This window comes from Physeter macrocephalus, chromosome 21 (assembly GCF_002837175.3).
Source record: "Physeter macrocephalus isolate SW-GA chromosome 21, ASM283717v5, whole genome shotgun sequence".
Taxonomy (NCBI): domain Eukaryota; kingdom Metazoa; phylum Chordata; class Mammalia; order Artiodactyla; family Physeteridae; genus Physeter; species Physeter macrocephalus.
Genome location: NC_041234.1, coordinates 116313977 through 116322316, shown reverse-complemented (window position 1 = coordinate 116322316; position 8340 = coordinate 116313977). Strand labels below are relative to the sequence as shown.

Below are 8340 nucleotides of genomic sequence, written 5' to 3'. Positions count from 1 at the left end.
TGCCGCGGAGCGGCTGGGCCCGTGAGCCATGGCCGCTGGGCCTGCGCGTCCGGAGCCTGTGCTCCGCAACGGGAGAGGCCGCAGCAGAGGGAGGCCCGCATACCACAAAAAAAAAAAAAAAAAAAAAAAAGTGGAAGCAACCAAAATATCCCTGGTACAAACTCTGTTACATACCCATAATGGAATACTACTCAGCAATAAAAAGCAATGAAATATCGATACATGCATTAACTTGAATGGATCTCAAGTGCATCATTCTGAGTGAAAAAAAGCCAATTTCAAAAGGTTACATACTGTATGCTTGCATTTGTATAACACCCTTGAAATGACAAAACCATAAAGATGAAGAAGAGGTTAATGGTTGCCAGGGGACAGGGACTGAAGCAGGAGATGAGCGTGACTTTAAAGGGGCCGTATAAGGGAGTTCCTTTGCAGTGAGAGAACAGTTCCATATCCTGACAACGGTGGTGATTACACAACTCTATATATGAATCAAATGGCCTAGAGCTACACACACACACACACACACACACACAAAAGTGCACATACAAACTGGTGAGAATCTGAATAAGATCTGTAGTCTAATTAACAGTACTGTACCAATGGATGTCAATTTCTTGGCTTTGATACTGTACTATGGTTATATAAGATGTCACCATTGGGAGGCTGGGTGAAGGGCTCAAGGGACTCTAGTACTACTTTTTCAACTTCCTATGCATCTATAATCATTTCAAAATCAAGAACTTAAAAAAAATAAATGCTGGCCAGAAGAGATACCACAGCAGGCATATCTGTTCACTGCCGTGAAGGGTAAATTGGTGCACCCATTAGTCTATATATATCAAGATTCCTACAATCATTCCTACTCTTTAATCCTGTATGACTCTATCTTTAGGAGTTAAGCAGATATTTATTCAAAATGCATGTACAAGAATGTTCACAGAACAATACCAAAGATAGAAACAACTTGACTGTTTAACGATGGAGTTATGGCTGAGAAAAATGAAGCCTTATCCATAGGATGGATCATCAGGCAGCCACTAAAAACCATTATTTCAAAGAATATTTGGTACATGTGGAAATGCCAGGTAATTATCTGGATGCACAGCCTTATGTACACTGAAATGCCAATCTAAAAAATAATGAATAAAATTCTAGAGAAAAATACAATATTCACAGGAGCTAACTCTATAGGTGGTTGGATTCTATGTAATTTTTATTTTACACTTAACTAGGATTTCCAAATATTATACAATGATACGCATTACTTTGCAAAAAAAAGTGTGTGTGTGTATATGTGTGTCTTTATAGATATTAAAGTGTGGTCTAGCTTAGTATTCCTCAGACTTTTATGTGCTCTTGCTAAAATGCCGATTCTGATTCAGCAGGTCTGGAGCAGGGCCTGAGATTTTGCATTTCTAACCAGCTCCCACACTATGCTGATATTGCAGGTCCATTTTGGGGAGCAGGGTTCTAGCTTAGCCAAACCCCAAACGACTACCAAACAGTTCTTCTGAGTAGAAAATGTGTTGTGCCATTTACAATTATTTTTACTGAGATAACGTTGCAAAAAACTTCCATCGTGAAGACCTTGTCACAAATCTATGCCCACACCAGATTCTGATGCATCAGCTCTCAGAAACATCGAAGCAAAGTTTACAAAACATCTCAGATTCTCAGAAATGACAAAAAAGCTAGGGGATATTTCAACCAACAAAAGATACCCATTCAATAAATTGTTTAGTGATTCAGGTGGGAGAGCTACAACATCACTCCAAAACAAATTCCAAATGGATTAAAGAGACAAAGGAAAAACTAGTTAACAGTTAAAAAAAAAAAAAAAATATATATATATATATATATATATATATATATATGATAAAAAATATAGATGGGTATTCTCCAGCAGAGTGAAAAAGAATTCCTATGGGTAAATTCAGTAGAGGAATAATAGCTAACATTGAACACATCATGTGCCTGGTACTGTGCTAACTTTTTTTTTTTTCAATTCCCGTTTATTTTTGGCTCTTGGGGCAATGTCATCTTTTCAGTATGAAAAAAAGTAGCGAGTTCAACACAATAGAAATCTGAAGTGTAGAATAGGACAAAACCAAGGGTAGGGGGGAAGGCAATAGCAAAAGTAAGAGATGAGATGTGCAAAAGTAAGAGATGAGATGTTGCCAAAAGATGGAGGGTGTCCTGTCCCCTTCTCTGGGGAATGACATTTAGGTGGCAGCACATAGCTTTCCATATAGGTACAGAAGGGCTGATATTCATTTTTTTCTGTAAGAAAAGACAGAGCTGGGGAGGGGCTTTCTGGAGGCTTAGAGACCAAGGCTAGTCTATCTCTTGCTCCTCTTGACCCCCTTTTCTGACCAGGGGAAAGGAAGGAATCCAACATTAAGAAGGAGGTAAAGTGGAAGAGGGAAGGATCCCCCTTGACAGGGTGGTGGTCAGAACCTTGCAAAGGAAATAGCTCAGGACAGTCCTTGGAGGGAGACTGAAAATGGAGATAATACTGTTAACACCTCCCCAGAAGCTGAGAGAGGAGCAGGGAGATATCTGGAAACTAGGACATCAATAGCCTGGATGCCCCTCTCCAAAACCCCACCCCTTCCCTGTAGGGACTTCTACCTGCTGCTTGGTTTCCTTTCCCCTGGGCTACCACATGGGCCTAGGATGGTGGTCATCTATCTGGGTTACCAGCACATGGTTTTAAATGGGATTTGATGAGACCCAGCTTCTTGAAAGGTTATCTCGAAAACAGAGAGGGAAATGTTAACTGGACAGATGAGAGGACTGGGCACCAGAAGGAAATACAGGGTTACCCAGAATGGCAGAAATCTAGGTTCCCCAGAGTGGAAAGAGAGAGGAGACATTGAACAAGCAACAGATATTTATTGAGCGCCTATTATGTGCCAGGCACTGTTCTACAACCACCCCCCCAAAAAAAGAAAGAACAAGACAGAGGCAGAAAACGCAAATTGTGAGGGAGAGGAAAGGGGCGGTTGAGGAAGAAGGCGGAGGGGACTGAGAAGCCTGAGGTGCTGGGGACTCAGCCTTAGGCCTCCTCTTCGGCCTCCTCACCGAAATCCTCCTCCTCTTCTGCGGTGGCATCCTGGTACTGCTGGTACTCGGAGACGAGGTCATTCATGTTGCTCTCGGCCTCGGTGAACTCCATCTTATCCATGCCCTCACCTGTGTACCAGTGCAGGAAGGCCTTGCACCGGAACATGGCAGTGAACTGCTCTGAGATGTGCTTGAACGGCTCCTGGATGGCTGTGCTGTTTCCAATGAAGGTGACCGCCATCTTGAGGCCACGGGGTGGGATGTCGCAGATGGCCGTCTTGACATTGTTGGGGATCCATGCCACGAAGTAGCTGCTGTCCTTGTTCTGCACCTTGAGCATCTGCTCATCCACCTCCTTCATGGACATCCGCCCAGGGAAGACAGCGGCCACGGTGAGGTACCGGCCATGGCGGGGTCACAGGCAGCCATCATGTTCTTGGCATCGAAGACCTGCTGGGTGAGCTCCGGCACAGGGAGGGCCCGATACTGCTGGCTTCCACGGCTGGTTAGAGGGGCAAAGCCAGGCATGAAAAAGTGGACACGTGGGAAGGGCACCATGTTGACTGCCGGCTTGCGGAGGTCAGCATTGAGCTGGCCAGGGAAGCGGAGGCAGGTGGTGACACCACTCATGGTGGCCGAGACGAGGTGGTTCAGGTCCCCGTAGGTGGGCATGGTCAGGTTCAGGGTGCGGAAGCGGATGTCGTAAAGGGCCTCGTTGTCAATGCAGTAGGTCTCATAGTGTTCTCCACCAGCTGATGGACGGAGAGGGTGGCGTTCTAGGGCTCCACCACGGTGTCGGACACTTAGGGTGAGGGCGCCACACTGAAGGTGTTCATGCTGCGGTCAGGATACTCTTCATGGATCTTGCTGATGAGCAAGGTGCCCATTCCAGAGCCCGTGCCCCCGCCCAGCGAGTGGGTCAGCTGGAAGCCCTGCAGGAAGGAGGCTGAGAGCTGCGACCGAGTCGACCAGCTCGGCCCCCTCTGCGTAGTGGCCCTTGGCCCAGTTGTTGCCTGCCCCAGACTGACCAAGAACAAAGTTGTCTGGTCTGAAGATCTGACCAAAAGGACCTGAGCGAACAGAGTCCACGGTCCCAGGTTCTAGATCCACCAAGATAGCACGAGGAATATATTTGCCACCTATGGCTTCACTGTAGTACACGGAGATGCGGTCCAGCTGCAGGTCACTATCCCCATGATAGGTGACAGTGGGTTCAGTGACATGTTCATCACTGATCACCTCCCAGAACTTGGCACTGATCTGACTGCCACACTGACTGGCCTGGATGTGCACAATTTCCCTCATTTTAAAATTTATTGTAATCTTTTTGCTCACCTCAAAGTTATGTATGGGGTGAGAAAATGATATGTAATTAGTTTTTCTCTGCTGCTGGTCGCAGGCTGGAAGGATGGGACGGGGCCTGGAGGCTGGAGCAGCGAGGTCCAAACGCAGAGGCAGGGAGGTTCTGAGAGCTGTGCTAACCTTTTGTATGCATTATCTCATTGAATCTCTCATATCAAAGCTATCAAGTAGAGACTGTATATTCCCCATGTTATTGATGAGGACATTATTTCTAGCCCTGACAAACTATAATTTAGGTATCATTATCCATATTTTACAGGTAATGAAACCGAGTCTTAGAAATATAAGGTAATTTAGTTGCCCAGGGTCGCCCAGGTTCACCCAGCTAACAATTGGCAGAGTCCAATTTCCAACTCAAAGCTACACTCTCTGATGCACTGCCTCTTTCAGAAAAACAGCCATACATTGCCTGAATGCAAATCTTACACTCCTGAATGCCCACGATCATAAACGAAATTAAAATGCAAATAATAAACTGAGAAAATGATTAATAACAGATGTGGCAAAAAGTAGTTATCCTTAATATATAAAGAGCGAATACAAATCGAAAAAAAAAACACTCTGACCCCAATGGAAAGAGAGATCAAGGTCAGGTACAGCAGTTCACAAAAGAGAAAACATGTGTGTACAGGTGTGTGTACATGTGTACGCATGTATGCAATATACATATATAAGACTGGAAGGGAAAAAGCCAAAGCATTAACAAGTAATTCTTAGTGGTGAAATTATTAAATCATTTATTTACGACTTTATATTTTTTGTGTTTTTCACATTGTCTACAGTGAGTATATTTTAGTTTTATGATCTGAGAGAAATGAAAGCTAGTCATGTTGGCGCCGAATAAACTTGGTCTCATTGTAATTGCTAATCTTGTGCTCCACTGTCCTCTGGAAGTTCGCATTTGCATTTGACAAATTTCTCTGGGACAACATTCATTCATCCATTCATTCTTTCATTCATTCATTCATCCAGCTAGTATATTTATTGAGCATCTACTAGCGTGTAGCCAGGCAATAAATAAGTAAAATATGCAGACATGGGCTTTGCATACAAAAAGCTACATAAGAAGACAGACCTTAAGCAAATTATGTGATTAATTAATCATTAATGGTGCCTAAGATCTCCTAAACTATTACAGATGGTTACCTACACTCTACTTATTCCTTTCATCTCTGTTTAGGCTAGGTCAAATGATCCCAATCCACTGAAAAAAATCTATCTACCGGGTTCTTATTAATAGTAAGAGGGTGATGTCTTATGGAACAAATGAGCAAGGCATTTAATACAGATACTGCCTCCAATTAAATTTTTAATTGAAAATTTTATTGAGATAATTGTAGATTCACATGCAGTTGTAATAAATAATACAGAAAGATACCATGTATTTTGCCCAGTGCCCCCGATGGTAATGTTTTGAAGAACTATAGTACAATATCACAACCAGAATACTGATATTGATATAGTCTACCTATCTTATTCAGATTTCCCCAATTTTACTTGTACTCATTTGTGTGTACACGCATGTGTGTGTGTACATGAGTATTCAGTTCTATGTAATTTTATCAATTTGTAGGTTCTTGTGACAATCACTACAGTCAAGACACAGACTGGTTCCATCACCACAAGGATCTCTTGTGTTGGTCATTTACAACCACACTCACCTTCCTCCTCCACCCACCCCACCCCATCCCTAACCCCTGGCAGCCACTAATCTGTTCTCCAGGATATACAAATGGGCAAAAGATATGAAGAGACATTTCAGGGAAGAGGATATAAAGATGACAAATAAACCCATAAAAATATGTTCGACATCATTAACCATCAGGGAAATACAAATTAAAACCACACTGAGATGTCACTAAACACCTATCAGAATAGCTAAAATTTTTTAAAGTGACAACACGAAATGGTGGCAAGGATGTGGAGAAATTGGATCACTCATCCATTGATGATATGAATGTAATATGATACAGCCATGCTGGAATAAAATATTGGCAGTTTCTTATAAAACTAAACACGCCTACACATGAAACATATAAAGTTATAAACCAATGTTACCTCAATTTAAATTTTTTTTCAAAAATATTAAAATTAAACTCTACAAATCTAACCACTCAAAAAAAAAAACAAAAACAAAAACAACTAACCATGCAGCTACCATACAGCCCAGCAATTGCAGCTGTGGATATTTACCCCAAAATAAGTGAAAATTTAAGTTCACACAAAAACATGTATGCAAATGTTCATAGCAGCTTTATTTGTAAAATCCCAAACTGAAAACCCAAATACCCTCCACCAAATGAATAGACAAACAAACTGTGGTACATCCATACCATGGAATACTATTCAGCAATACATACAACGTCTTGGATGAATCTCCAGGGCATTATGCTTAGTCAAAAAAGCCAGTCCCAAAAGGTTATATGTTGTATTATTATTCCACATATATAACATTTTTGAAATGCAATACATTGTAATTACTTGTTTTTTTCTTTGATTCTCCTTCTCAAGCTCTTTGACAAAACCATCTTTATAAATCAATAGTTCAAATGATTTTGGCAGTTTCCATTATAAGGAGTGTATCATATTTGGTTATCAAATCCATCTTGCTGTGATCTACACCTAATATAATTATATCATAGATTTTCAAGGGGCAGAGAGAATTCTAACCGCCAACCATAACTATCTCCAACATATGGATGAAAAAACTGATGTTCAGAGAGGGTGAATGTTTTGCCCAAGATTGCACAGCAAGCTCCTAGTATCAGGACCACAGAGATATCCTCAGTCTCCACAAGAACTCTCTGCTGCTTCACTCCAACACTTCTACTTGGGTGCAGTGCCACTGTTTTCACGGTTTTCCTCCTATCGCCCCAGGCACTTCCTCACCTTGTGAAGAAGCCTCTGCTGCTGTCAGTCAGGACCCTTGCTGGAGATGCCAAGTGAAAAAATGTACGTTCAGTACAGACTTGCTCAGTTTGTGCTTGGTTGGCAATGATGATGATGATGATGGTGGTGACAATGACAACCGCTAACATTTATTGGGGGCTTACTGTGTGCCAGGCACTGTTCTATTGGGTTGGCCAAAAAGTTCGTTCGGTTTTAAAGTAAAAATATGACACATTTTTCATTTTCACCAGGAAATTTATTGAACAACATATTCACCCTTTTGTTTCACTACCTTCTGCCATTTTTCAGGCAACTTCATTAATTCCATCTTCCCAAAACTTTGTATATTTTTGAGCAAAGAACTGTTCCAGGTGCCTTTTACACTCTTCCATGGAATTGAAATTTTTTCCATTAAGGGAATTTTGTAAAGACCGAAATAAATGGAAATCCGAAGGTGCAACGTCTGGTGAATACGGCGGATGAATCAGAACTTCACAGCCAAGCTGCAACCGTTTTTGTCTGGTCATCAAAGAAACATGCGGTCTTGTGTTATCCTGATGGAAGATTATGTGTTTTCTGTTGACTAATTCCAGACGCTTTTCATCGAGTGCTGCTTTCAGTTGGTCTAATTGGGAGCAGTACTTGTTGGAATTAATCGTTTGGTTTTCCGGAAGGAGCTCATAATAGAGGACTCCCTTCCAATCCCACCATATACACAACATCACCTTTTTTGGATGAAGACTGGCCTTTGGTGTGGTTGGTGGTGGTTCATTTCACTTGCCCCACATCTCTTCCGTTCCACATTATTGTACCGTATCCACATTTCATTGCCTGTCACAATTTGTTTTAAAAACTGGAACGTTTTTGTTACGTTTAAGTAAAGAATCGCATGTGGAAATACGGTCAAGAAGGTTTTTTTCGCTTAACTTATGTGGAACCCAAACATCAAAGCGATTCTCATAACCAAGCTGGTGTAAATGATTTTCAACGCTTGACTTGGATATTTTGAGTATGTCGGCC

At 41.9% G+C, this 8340-nt stretch overlaps 1 pseudogene; it reads right to left on the bottom strand.

The window, feature by feature from the left end:
- Positions 1–2976: 2976 nt before the first annotated feature.
- On the bottom strand, positions 2977–4389 carry LOC102977852 (tubulin beta chain-like; annotated as a pseudogene).
- Between the last annotated feature and the right edge of the window lie 3951 nt (positions 4390–8340).